The following is a 15,006-nucleotide window of genomic DNA, read 5'->3' as shown; positions in this document are numbered from 1 at the left end:
GTCTCGATGAGCAACTTATCAGCAAACAAAGCACTGTATCTGGATAAGATTGGACAACTAACAAAAATTCGAAGTGGAATCTGATAGCTGTCCTTGTATTACCAAGAACTTGAGAGGATTGGTAAACTCACCTTTAGCATGAACTTGCTTTATGGGTGCTCGCCGGATATAGAGGGAGTCTTGTTAGGTCACCTTGAAACCTCACTACAAAAAAATATAACGCGCTTTGGGAAATTACATGTTGTATTTCCATATGCCCTATCCCTAACATATTCGTCCTTTATCCAAAGAAAATCTATTGGTAACCCAAATACAAATGAAACCAGAAATGGTTTAATTTCATTAGGTTATGTTAATTTGGCAGCCGCCCTTGGCAAAGCTTACTTGGGTTCAGATAAGTCCCGTTGTGTTACCATGTTATTATCACTCTATCAATTGTCCTTATTGAAGAGGGCTGAATTATTTCAGCCTTTTAGTCTTTTCCGGATGTTCATTTGACAGAAAGCTTTTATTTAAGATTGTACGTTGATTTAACATATCCTGCCTAAAATCGGCGACAGCGGGGCAGTGACATAGAAAATGCTCTGTATTATCATTTTCCACCTCGTCATTGCAGCTGGTATAAAAATCATTATATGAAGGAAGTTTTAGCATCAGCGCATGAATGCCCAGTGGCCAATGTTTTGTAATAACCGCAATTAGTTTCCTGAGATTGGATATTGATAGTTTTATTATGTGGCTTGTCCATGTCGTATTCATTCAAGGACAGATTTTCCTGGATTCCAGGCAGGTGGGTTCATTCTCCCATCTTCATATGCAGTTTGTCTGCAATCAGCTGTTTACCTTACACGTAGGATATGCCAATATTGCAGCCAAACTCAGTCACTTGTAGAGCACTTCCGTCTTTCAGCACAGTTATTGTCTTATATATCCCCATGTCTAGGAACCCACACAAGGGTAACCGATCGAGACATTCATCTCCTATCTCCTCGAGAGACGGCCGGAATTCTTGGACAACTTTCGACGAGGTATACACATTCTCTATGGATTTAATGTCAGTAAATATGTGGATTTCCCTGTTGAATATCCCAATTTTTATGGCCATAATTTCAGCTTGTATTACACTGCAGTAGTCAGGGAGTCCTTCCAACAGTCTTAAATTTAGCTGTTCCGAGTAAATTCCACATCCTTCTCTTACGTTTATTTATGATTCATTAGTGAATATTTGAATGGAATCATCTATTATGTATTGGCATTTGTGTAGATCATTCTATCCAGAATGCTTACTGCAAAGATCAAATACTGACTCAGGTATGACATATTCAAGTAGTAATTTCATGCTTATTTGTTCTATAATTTTGGCATATGTATTATACATCCATGCCTTAGTACCCCCAAGTCTCATTGTGGTGTTCGCAGCGACTATTTTTGCATTAATCCCAGTTTAGGATAGTTAAAAGTTTGTCGGACGAATATTGGAGTTTATCTTTTGGATATTGACCTCCGATAGATCCGATAAGTCGTGCAGAAAACAGCTACCTAACAGACCCATTCTGAGATCTGCTCCTGCAGAAGTCATCACGGGGTAAATTCAGTCTTCTTGCAAAGGCCATACGCCAGTTAGCAGTGCCGTTAAGATCCGTAGATTAATTCTTGGAATATAGTACCCCCAAGTCTCATTGTGGTGTTCGCAGCGACTATTTTTGCATTAATCCCAGTTTAGGATAGTTAAAAGTTTGTCGGACGAATATTGGAGTTTATCTTTTGGATATTGACCTCCGATAGATCCGATAAGTCGTGCAGAAAAACAGCTACCTAACAGACCCATTCTGAGATCTGCTCCTGCAGAAGTCATCACGGGGTAAATTCAGTCTTCTTGCAAAGGCCATACGCCAGTTAGCAGTGCCGTTAAGATCCGTAGATTAATTCTTGGAATATAGAAAGGGCTTGGGATCTCTCTCTTGGTTGTAATATGGCCACATGATCCTTGCCTGTCTACAGGTGGCCCCAGTTGACCATCTGCATTGCGCAAGCTCATAAAGTTTTCATGTATCAAGCGTTTGGAGGTTGAAAGCGTAGAATATGTTGATGTCCTGGAATCTAATACAGTGCTATTGTGGAATGTTTCGCCATTGCGTTAAGGGATACAGGGATCGTGTTGGATATTCACTGAAAAGCTTCTATCAAAAGACGGTTATCTCCAACACAATTGAGAATGGTAGAGTGACCTGACTGAATCATATGCCACATACCAATTGTATTGAGTCTAACAGCCGCGTTGAGGGCTACCCCTTGAGCCATTAGATCAATAGTTAGCCATCCCATCATGACAATGAGAGCCTTTGATGGGGTGGGCTCCCGTTATAAACAGAGCTGATGTACGAAGGATTCCCTCAAATTTTGAGAGTGAAGGTGGTATCTTGTACTTTTAGTAAAGAGATTTACTCAAGGCACAGACATTGTTCCACGTACTGAGTGACTTGAGTGCAGTCTACATCCTTTGCCAATACTACTACATAGACCTAAGATCCATGAGAAGTGCGTTCAAATTTCAGATCAATATCATTTACAGATACAAAAATATACGTTTTTTAATTTAAAAATTCAAAAAATTTTAGATTTTTGCCGTTTTTTGCCCAAAATGTGTCTTAACTCTTTTATTAATAAAATAAAATTTTTTAAAAACTTTTACGCAGAACGCTTTGCGTAAGAAACTTGTCCTATTTTTTGAAACGTTGCCACTGCGTCCTTCCAAATATTATCTATTTTTTATCAAAACTTCAACTTTGGGCGACATGTTCTAAAATCCCAAAGCTGGGATCAGAAAACTGAAAGCAGTTTTGGAAACCTCAATATGTTTTCTATTTACTCCAAAAGTATTTTCCCAGCCCTGAAAAAAATGTGGACCCTATGGGCAAAAATGTAAAAATCCCATTTTTGGGATTTTCATTCCTATTTTTGGGAATTGCGGGATGCCCTTTGACCTTTTCAATTTTTTTTTTGCATTTTCTTATTTGAAATGACAAATTTAACAAGCGTTGAAGATTTCATTGAGTTTTGTTCATAAATAAAGATTTTGTCATATATATTACATATTTGTTAAATTTCTAAAACTATGATTTATATCAAAATTTTAATAGGGTCGCAGATAGCTACAACAATTTAGTCCATATTTATCCCTTAATATCATTTTTTAGTTAGATATGGAAATTCTCGACCCTTTACAAAAAAATCTCAAGCCAATATCTCAATTACATTCAAAAATATGTTCATTTAAACCTGTGTCCTTTAATTTCATCTTTTTCATATTTTAGTATTAAGTATGACAGAACATACATTTGGTGTTGAATAAAATATTTGGACAATTTTTAAAAATTATTTAGTTAATTATTTTATTTAAGACTATAACATTGTATATACAATAAAAAAATATAATTTTATTATGAGCCACGCACAACAACACCTAAATCACCCCACACAAACCACCTTTCCCGCCCACCGAAATATAAAACACAATTTAATACAATATCATCAGTTAGTATAATAGCTTTTTTTATTCGAACTGTTTATCTTAAACATAATACAATTAATTCTTACAACCTACTTATATAGTTAATTCCTAACACTACTTATTTTCTATAAAATAATCTGTCATATCGGTATACATACCCAGAAGGTAATATAAGTCCTTTAAATCTTCCTCGTTTTGAGATGATAGAGTTTCATAACAAATCCATCTTTTTCGCATAGTTGAAAGAACAGGATCAGAAGAAGTAAACTATTAAAAATATCTTCATTCTGTGATTGCCTGGAGCATTTTCTTAAGCTGAAAAGTTGAACATGCTTAAAATCTCGATTCCTCGCTTCCTGGGCTTCTTCTGTTAACTCTCCAAGTGGAAGAATATTCGATTCAATTATTATTTGACCATGACACAATACTTTGTGTACTGTTGGTGTTAGTTCCCTCCATGGATACAGAGATACAAGTAATTTAGAAATTTCGAAGCAACTCGTTGTCGATTCCAGTTATTTTTGAAGTAATTTCAAAATCACGAAAAAACCTTCTCGCCGTATTACCGTCATTTGTACTACCGCAACTTGGAAGTGGTTTGTCGATGTTTAATCCCATCTGAACTTTAAATTCTTCTTGGATTCTGCTGTTTTCCGCAGCTCTCAGTTCTTTCAGTTCTTCTTTATTTTTTGTTGATTTAGTAAGATTCTCTGGCACACTTCTATATTTGAGGTCGTATGCTATATGTAAAAAGTAATCCAAAAATCGTATTCTGGTATGAAGTGGTGAAATTCCGAAAGACAGGACTTCTTCATTAATACTTCTGCTTTTATTTATATTTGAGAATTGCGACTTTTTCTCATTACATATTGAGCATCTCCAGAAGGAAGAAGTTTCTGTTATGGCATTGCTGACCTTTCCATCAATCATTGTTAAGCTTAGCTGATATGATACGTTAATAGAGAATTCCTTTATTTTTATGCAAATAGGCTCCAGTGCATTTATTTTATCTTTTAAATATTCCACTAAATCTTTTGTTGTTTTCTTTATATATTCAAATCCAATGGGTCTACAAAAATTTTTTGAACCCGGAGTTGTATTGATCCATATATCTTCAAATAAATTTCCGATGCTTGACGATGATGGATGAAGGGAATATGAACGAATTCGTAATGGCACTAATGATGACATAAATACACTTTTGTAGTCTGGAAGTGCTGATAAACCGTCACATCCCCACTTACACATTAAGACAACATCACAGTTATGAATTTTCCTTAGCTGGTCTTCTGAAAAGTCTGACACAATTCTTGATGCTGTGTTTTCAGGCAAAGATGATATATCAATACAAGCTTCCACATCATTAACAGCATAGGTGATGGTAGGATAGTTTGATTTTTTTCCTGGATCGCCTTGTATAATGGTAATATATTGTGTCCTTTTTCATGCAGAGCTTTCCTTAATATTTGGTACTTATTTCGACTGAGACCCAGTTCCAACATAAGCGCTATTGCTTCCTCTTCAGTAAAATTTGATTGTGATGTTAGAGTTGGTATACTTTCCACAATTCGCTTAAGTCGTTTTGGTGATGCATTAGGAAGAAAAGTTGTAATATGTACGGCACCCATAGGTTGGTTTTCCTTTTTCAGCATTTCGTTAAATGTATCAGCAATTTCCTCATTTGAGATTGAAAAAAGTTTTTGTGTGACCCTCTTTTTTTTTACCTTGAACATAAGTCTTCGTATGACTTGCAAGAAAGTTGAGATTTTCGTAGTAGTTTTCATCCAACTACAAAATTTTAATCGAAATTTCTTTTGATTTCCATCCACAGACTTACTTTTTACATCAAAAAGTTTTAAAAAGTTTTCAATTTTTGATATGCCTGTTTTGTCTACTTTTGTACTATATGTAGTTTTTATATAATTTGAAATGTCTTCAATTCTTTCTGGCCCTTTAGAAGATACACTCCATAAAACGGAACACAACTCTTCGTACTGTAATGTAATCTTCATTGTAGATTTATTAAATATGGTACTTAAAATCTGAGAAGTTTACTTATATACCAATTATTGTTATTTCCGATACAGGTATTCCAAAGTAAAAATTACGATCTGTCTACCTATTAACATTTAGGACTATATTACTATAACCTGTAATTCAGTCATTGATATTTCTTATTAGTGAATGAATCGAATATACAGGTATACAGGTATTTTTATCAACATGATCATAAACGAAACAGAACGAAATGATCTGTCGAAAAAAATTTAGGTAAAAAATAGTTATAAATTTCTGAAAATTTAAGCATAATAGGACCTTGCAATTATAAGGATAAGCAATCAAATAGAAAATAGGTAAATATATGATTTAAACATGTTCTGTCATATTTAATACTAAAATATGAAAAATATGAAATTAAAGGATACAGGTTTAAATGAACATATTTTTGAATGTAATTGAGATATTGGCTTGTAATTTTTTGTAAAGGGTCGAGAATTTCCATATCGAACTAAAAAAACATATTAAGGGATAAATATGGACTAAATTGTTGTAGCTATCTGCGACCCTATTAAAATTTTGATATAAATCATAGTTTTAGAAATTTAACAAATATGTAATATATGACAAAATCTTCATTTATGAACAAAACTCAATGAAATCTTCAACGCTTGTTAAATTTGTCATTTCAAATAAGAAAATGCTAAAAAAGGTCAAAGGGCATCCCGCAATTCCCAAAAATAGGAATGAAAATCCCAAAAATGGGATCTTTTACATTTTTGCCCATATGGTCCACATTTCTTTCAGGGCTGGGAAAATACTTTTGGAGTAAATAGAAAACATATTGAGGTTTCCAAAACTGCTTTCAGTTTTCTGATCCCAGCTTTGGGATTTTAGAACATGTCGCCCAAATTTTATTTTATAATATTATTTTATTAATAAAAGAGTTAAGACACATTTTGGGCAAAAAAAACGGCAAAAATCTAAAATTATTTGAATTTTTAAATTAAAAAACGTATATTTTTGGATCTGTAAATGATATTGATCTAAAATTTTTTGTATATTATTGGACATTTTGTTGTCTAACTAACAAGAAAAAATTGAGTCCATTTGGTCTAAAATTACGCCCGGTATTCAAAAAAAGGCGGACCAAGGTATGGTAAATTTTGTATCAATAAATTTTTAAATGCCTATAACTCGGATATTATAAGAGATAAGTAGTATGCCTGTTTTTCAAGATCTCGTCGAGCGCTTTCAGAAAATATAAAAATCTTTGTATTTGAGTGAAAAACAAAAAAATGGCACGAGTTTAAAAATTTTACATGTCGTATGTACCCTAATTTGAGCCGCTACAGCTCCGTCCCTGGGGCATCTGAGGGGTTCATCTTCAAAACTTAAACTCGAATACTCCTTGGCTACGCTCACCCCAAATTTTATCTCGATCGGATCAGCCGTTTAGAAATGCCAGATTTATTTCCAAAAAATTTCCATTCTGCCCCACTGTGCTTTTAATTAATTTTGACTCTTTTGAGGATGAGTTGGATTCTTTCTCTTTTAGATGTGTAGGTGAAGATGAGTTGTTTGAGGCTGTCTGTAGAGTAAAGTCTAATTAAATAGGTGTGGATTTGATTCCTATTCGATTCTTAAAAGCTATTTTTCCTTATATTTCTTTGATTCTTGTCCATCATGTCAACACTATACTAACTACTTCTGTGTTTCCTTCAGCCTGGAAGAAGGCACGTGTTATACCTATAGCTAAATCTGGCCATTTTCGTAATGTTGAAGATTTAAGGCCAATTTCAATTCTTCCTTCACTATCTAAGGCTGTAGAGAATATTTTGAAAGATCAGATTCTTTCCTTTACTAATGATTAAATTGTTTCATGTCAATTTGCATTTCGTCGTGGCCATAATACGACATCACTACTTCTTAACCTGAGTGATGATGTGAGATTAAGCCTGAACAATGATGATGTAGTGGCTCTTGTTTCCCTTGATTTAGCTAAGGCATTTAACTCAGTTAATTATTGTGTAATGGTAAGAAAGCTAAGAACATTTTTTAATTTTTCTAAAACAGCATGTAAGCTAATATATTCTTATTTGTTTGATAGATTTCAATTTGTTGAGATGAATGGTAACTATTCCAACCTACTTCGCCTTTCCTCTGGTGTCCCACAGGGCTCTGTTTTGGGTCCCCTTCTGTTCATTCTCTATGTTAATGACCTTCCAAGTTTTGTGGAAAACAATTTTTGTAAACCCTACATATTCGCAGATGATGTAATGTTACTGTGTACTGGTGTACGTACATAGTGAGGATGATTATTTTAGATCGGAGATTAATAATTCTCTTTTGAGATTTTTATTGTGGTCCTCACAAAATTATTTTTCAGTGAATAATTCAAAAACCAAGGCATTTTTGATAAAATTTTCAGAGGTTGTCTCGGATTTTTGCTCATATCTCCGTTATTTACCGACCGATTTAGCTGATTTTAAATAGCGATCTTCTCGAAAGCATGTCTAATAGAATTATTGATCTCGCCGATATCTGGGGTCCTCTAAAAACTGATTTCAACAGACAGACAGACGGACATGGCTTAATCGACTCCTCTATCTACAAGGATCCAGAATATATATATTTTATAGGGTCGGAAAATTATATTATAGAAATTACAAACGGAATGACAAACTTATATATACCCTTCTCACGAAGGTGAAGGGTATAATTATTACATATGTGACATTTAATAACCGCTGTGAACCTATAACTTTTTATATTTGTCCCGAACTATCTCAAAAACTTTACTTAGGATTTAATTTTGGCTTGGATTCATCACTAAATTTGGAAGTAAATGAAATTGAGAACAAAATTGGCAGTAACGGACATAAGTTGACAGATTTGCAGGATAATGAACTCGAAAGAGTGATAAAATTGTTTCCTTCGTCGCAAATCCTAGGTCTAGGAGAAACGACGATTTTGGAACATGTGATTGATACTGACAATGCTAACCAGTCAAGCGTAGACATTTCCCTATTTAGCCAGCCAATCAGAAGGTGGTTTAAGAGGAACTTGATCGTATGATAAGTTTAGGTGTCATTGAAGAAATTAATAGTTCTTGGTCATCGCCCGTGACTGCAGTTATTAAGCCAAATAAGACCAAAATTTGTCTCATCATAGTTGTTAAGAAAAGCTTTGGGGACATTAATAGAAAAAATTGATTTTTTTTTATAATAATAGAAGTTTAAATTTTATTTTTGATGACTTTTAGTTTTTGAGCCACGGTGGACTTTTTGGTGGAAATGCCCATATGTATGTGAAAACTAAATATGAGAAGAATGAGCTCGATAACCAGCACAAATCTGGTATAATTCCTTTGAATCTAATATCATTGCACATTTTATTTTATTGCAAGTTAAAATGTTTTACAGAAAAAATTATATAAAAACCATTATTTGACCCGCAACGTACTTGCGATTTAAACCCAAATTTTTTGAAATTGGGAAAAATACGAAAAATGTATGTATGCATGCATGCATGTATGTATGAATGTATGAATGTATGTATGTATGTATGTATGTATGTATGTATGTATGTATGTTCGGAGAGTGATTCATATGTACAAAAAACATATTTGTGTAGAATTCGTAGTGTGCTAGCCTGTCAGTCTGGGGTTCGATTCCCACCAGAGACTCTAGTCTGCTGCTCGGTAAATTAGGGTTGAATATAATTTGTAATTGTAATGTAAAATATAATAAATAAATATACAATTTAAATTTTATCCCGATAACTTTTTAATTCAGTGAAACATATAAGCGACTAAGTGATTTTCGGAAGTGGCCCTTATTTGAGACTTATGACCAGGGCAAGGATTTGCATCCACTAAAAAATTCAAAAAGGTGCTTATAATATGCACTATAAAATAGGGAAATACGCACTAAAAATATTTTCTTAAACAAATCAAGAAAGTCAGTCAAGTATGGCCGACCGAATATTATTTAATTGAACTATTTGCGCAATTATGAAAATTTTGCTTAATTTTTGTTATATTTAAATTTTTTTTTTGGTGTCTGAAAAAGGTTTTATATTGTTGGCGGGTCCGACAACAATTAAAAAAAAATAATAAAGAAATATCATCGACTATTAAATTAAGTATTTTTAATACATTTTTTGAAGCTAGACTAATATATGCATATATGTTTATCTTCAATTTGAAGTGAATTTTGGTACACAAAATTTTCAATATACTTTTTGATTTAGGTAAAAAGAGGTTATTTAAAATTGGTTTAAAAAACAAAAGGGTCATTTGATATTTTTCTATAAAAGCAATATTGATTTCAGTTTACGCTTGGTTAATAATCGTGTTGGATGTAAAAACAAATTTACTAACATACATATTAGAGTGATCTCTTATTTGACATTTTCCAAGAAAAGGTTTTCAAGAAGTTGACATTTAGAATAACGTTTACTATTCTGTAAATTCAAAAAACGGGTTAATCGATGTTTCTATAATAATTATAAGGGTGTGCAAAGTGTATATACATATGAAATCCAAAAAGCCCTAAGTTACATTGAACAAATATTTCAGGAGAAGAATGATAAATAAACCATAAAATGTTCAACATTTTCTTAAGTTAAGCTTATTTCTTATTGACAAATTATTATTTGAAACAAATTTGTGGTTTTTGTTTTACTTACGAAGTTATGAAAATTACGCACATGGGAATTTGTTTTTACTGAAATCCAAAATGGTGCAAGTTACGTTAAAAAATAGTAAGTTTTAACATTTTTAACTAAATTCAAATCAGTTTTCATTGGTTAAATAGGCTGAAACGTGGAAGGCATAAAGCTTCTTTGTTTTCATAAAGATTTTAGGAAATTATAAAACAGTTAAAATAAAGTTCAATTTTTGTTTTATTTGATTTATAACCAGGACAAGGATATTCATGCACTAAAAATTAAATATATGCGCTTATAATATGCATTATAAAATGGGAAAAAATGCACTAAAAATGTGAAAAATATGGACCAAAAAATATTCTTTGTGAATACATATTAATAGTATTCAGATCTTAATTTTTGACAACAAATATACAGGATTTTAAGGACTGCTTTATGTACTATAATACCACTTTAACGGAACCACGACCTCTATAATGACATTTATAAAGACTAAGAAACAAACATTAAATAGTGTATATTTAATTTCTGAAAGTCGAAAGCTTAATAGCAATTCTAATAAAGTTTGGTGAATGAATATATTTTTGTATAAATTTTATTTCTTCAGAATTTTGTCGTTTGGTAATGTTTTTAAGTGATTTATGGACGTGAGAGAGATGTAAGAACAAAATTTCATCAAGTTATCTTTTTATATTGACACACAAGTGGACAGACTCAGAAATTGATACTGAACCGCTACTTTAAGGACCAACGTTTTTGACGTTACAATTAGCAGCACAATCTCAAAATACCTTTCCCACTATAGTGTTTTAAAATATTAAATTGAATTTCATAAAACCTAGTCTTTTGTTAGTTAAATCTAAATTTGTTGATATTTATTTAAAAAAACAAAACTTCTAAATATGTAAATATTAAATTTGTTGTAAAAATATGAAATACAGAGTAAACAATTATAAAAAAATGCAAAATATGCTATAAAAATGTTGGAAATATGCACAATATATGCAATTAAAGCAAAATATGCAATATGAAACAACAAATCGATTCCATTTTTTAGCAAATTTTTTGATTCGAAAATAAAACTGGTTAAAAGATATTTTGAGTTACGGACTACAGACAATAGAAATCCTTGCCCTTCTTATAACAGTTTCGAAGTTAAAAACTAAACATTTTAAATTTTATTTTTTTATGAATTTTGGAACCCAACCTCCCCTTCCTCCAAGAAAAGATCGACCAATGTTCCAAATTTCATGAAAATCGGTTTAGCCGTTTATACGTGATTGACGAACAAACAAAGAAATAAACGAACAGACTTACAGAAAGATTTATAATATACATTAGGATTAAAAACAACATACTTTCTGGAGAAGGGTATAATGCTTTATACACTCTTAATTGTTTATTCATTTAATTATTTATTTTAATTAATGAATTATAGTTTTACTTCGAACCATTTGTAATTTCTGTAGTATAACTTATAATTGCTAAAAAGCCGATTAAGCCATGTTGAAATAAGTTGTTAGACGACATCGAAATCCGAATCTTCAATAATTATGTTAGACATGCTTTCGAGAAGATCGCTATTTAGCAAAATCGGTTCATAAATAACGAAGATATGAGCAAAAATCCGAGACAACTTCTGAAAATTTCATCAAAAGCAGACGATGCTTTGATAAAAAAGCAACAACAACATTGTATGTTGGAAAAAATATTAATGTGTACAAGTATGAATATATATTCGAGCATAGCCGACCATATGATACCCTACATCAGTTAGTATGTTAAAAATGTTATGTATGTCAGTTTGTTTATTCCGGAATATTTTTACTTTTTTTTTTGCAAAAAAAGAGATTTTTTACAAGAGGGCTCAAAGGTGAGTAGGGGAAAATGGGGATATCCTTATAAATGTAGGTAGAGGAATTTACGTCTACTTCAAAGTTATTTATGTAGAATTTTGACCTTCAAGTCATTTTCTGAAGGGAGTTTGTATGGGGGCTAGGGTCATTAAAAATTCTATAAAACTAAGTTTTACCGACTTTTGTTGACATAATAGAACATTATGGGTCCAAAGGCCCTATGATTTATTTCGTTTAGCGTTGTTGTTTCTTTTCTTTAGGAGTGCCAATTCCGAAAATTGCGGAATTTTTATTAATAAGGTATGTAAAATTCCAAACATTTTTCAAAGTAAGGGTTCTAAATCCGACATCGGCTGAGCGTAAAATTTTCTTGCCTCACTAACACCACTTTACTTTTTGTTTTTGCATTCTTTGCACTGAAAGAAAAGTTTGTAACATTTTCTAGTGTTGTATAGTGTACTACTTTTTAGTGTACTCTATATAAAATGACAAAAAGCGTTACATTTTTGATTTTGAAACATTTTGAATATATGTTAGAAAAAACTAAAGCATAAACTATTAGTTTTGTTCATTGCCATCGGAAATGCATTTATTTGCAATTTAAGATATAAGGTGGACCTTAATATATACTCAGTGCATGTAAAACTTAATAAATATGGGATATTTTAAAAATTTAACAAATAATAGATTGTTATGTGTATAAAAATATCCTCCATAATGTTTTGCACTCAGATGGGGTGCTCTAAATGTCAATTATATGGAAATATTATCAGGACATTGACGGATATTATATTTGTTTAGGAGTTTGTGTCGATGATTAAACTTTTTTAAATTTTCATTATTTAAGTGTTTCACTCAGAAAAAAATCGGCAAACAGGAACTTATCTTCATGTTAAACATCAGAGATTTCTCTGTGTGTATTTCAATCAAAAAACAAAATTAAGAGAATGACGTACGTACGTGTGAATGAGGAAAAACCAGAGAGCTCTTAAGATGGTGTATATCTGTTCTAAATTGATGTTCGAATAATTGTATTGGGGTCTGTTATAATTATTATGTAACAGTATGAAGTTTTAAAAAGTACTTGCGATAAATTTCGGAGCTTGATATTTATTTTTAATTAGGATGTATGTAGTTAAAAAATTTTAGAAATTATTCAATGTGTTTTACTGTTTAATTTCAAAAAATAAACATTTTTCTTTACAAATAAGATCAAATGTGTTGACCAATTGCTTCTAAAAAAATTGTTTTAATTGACTTTTGATAGATATATTTTCAATATGTCTAAATATTTTTTAAAGAAATTGTTTTCTGGCCTACTATTTAATATTACTAAGTTTGGTATTATTATTCTTTATTAGAATATAATTTAATTATGAACTAATACAATTATAAAGCACTAGCTACTAAGACTATCGGCTCTATAAGTAGGTACAAATAAATAATTTTATTTAAAAATGTCTTTTATGACAAGCTTTTATGTATTATACCTATAATTTGATAGATATTTCAGTTTTTGTTTAGTTTTAGCACAAACCAAGAAAATTAAAACAAATTTATTTTTTACCTTTTTTTTTGAAATTGTATATTATTTTTTTTTTAATTTAAAACCACGGTGTGTATTTATAAATTTTTAACTTTTATTTTCGACTAGAATTTCGAATATTACATTGTATTGTTCCACTTATTGTGCTTTAAATAATAGAATTAGATTCATCAAAATTTGCATAAATTCCTTTAATATTCATCTGAACATTTTGGAGGAAGAAGGGCGGACTCTAATCTGGGGAGCTTGAAGCCCACTCATGAATTGAATAAATAACATTCATTTAATCGGGCACCAAATACATGAATTTATACACAATTTCGTATATTCTGGAAATTGTTAGATTATTCAAATTTTTCACGGATAGACTGAAAAAAATCGATGCTCAACTTTACGAAAAAATGTCGTTACTTATACTTTCGTAATATTTACGACATTTTTCGTATATATTAGACAGGGATTTTTTTCCAGTGTATGTATGCTATGTATACCTCAAAATCTTGGGTTTTTATATTGATTTTAGGGTAGCAAAGCACTATAATTAGGGTATAGTAAGTACTATAATTATTTATAGAGTCATTATTGCAAATGTTGCACAAAACAGTTTTATATCCCAAAAAATATAATGTTAAGAAAAGTTTATCAGGATAGCCTGAAACATAATTCATAAAAAATCAGCCAAATTTTTTTAAGAATCGGACTAAAATTAGGGATCCTTTAAAAATTATTTTATGGTTTATTAAAATAATAGTACATGTTCTTCATAAAAATGTCCTCGAACTTATGCAATATATAATCTTCTTGTCGACCACTGTTTAAGAGAACATTTACGATGCGTTACTAAAAAATTATCGTGCGTTGTGTAAATTGCAAAAAATTTGTTTATCTCCTTAATAATTTACATACAGACCTACGTGTCTATAGATACATATATTTATGTATTTTTGTAGCTAGGTATTCGATTACTGGACTGCTCTTAATTATGTACTGGTTGCGAAAACGGACAAACGGAGACCGACGGACAAATACATACAAACATTTATGTGTGTATGGTTACAGTATACCTTTAATCTGAGAACATTTCGAATACTTGCTTGTCTTAGCAAAATGTATTTTTTCTGTTGCTATGATTTTTTTTGGGTGATTATAACAGCAAAAACTCCACAAAAACAAATGTTGTTTGCGATAATCTATGCTGACAGTTTGAGAAGACTGTCATAGCACATTACATGCTTGATTGGTTGCTATTTTAGCATGACAGAATGGGTTGAGACAATTCTTATGTACTCTCACCACATACATTAGGGAAGTTACAAATGTTGTTAGTATTACTATCCTCTAAAATATACGAATTATAATAATATTAAGTTATTTGTATATTTTTTACTTTTATAAATACTGTAACAAATATTTCTAATGTA

The 15,006-nt window shown here is 31.3% G+C and overlaps 1 protein-coding gene across 4 annotated transcripts in view; it reads left to right on the top strand.

Annotated features, from left to right (window-relative positions):
• Positions 1-15,006, top strand: part of LOC111684782 (paired box protein Pax-6) — an 82,838-nt gene that overhangs the window by 21,182 nt on the left and 46,650 nt on the right. The window lies entirely within an intron of this gene.

Source organism: Lucilia cuprina, chromosome X (assembly GCF_022045245.1).
Source record: "Lucilia cuprina isolate Lc7/37 chromosome X, ASM2204524v1, whole genome shotgun sequence".
Taxonomy (NCBI): domain Eukaryota; kingdom Metazoa; phylum Arthropoda; class Insecta; order Diptera; family Calliphoridae; genus Lucilia; species Lucilia cuprina.
Note: the sequence above shows the minus strand (reverse complement) of the source record. Positions and strands in the feature narration are given on the sequence as shown.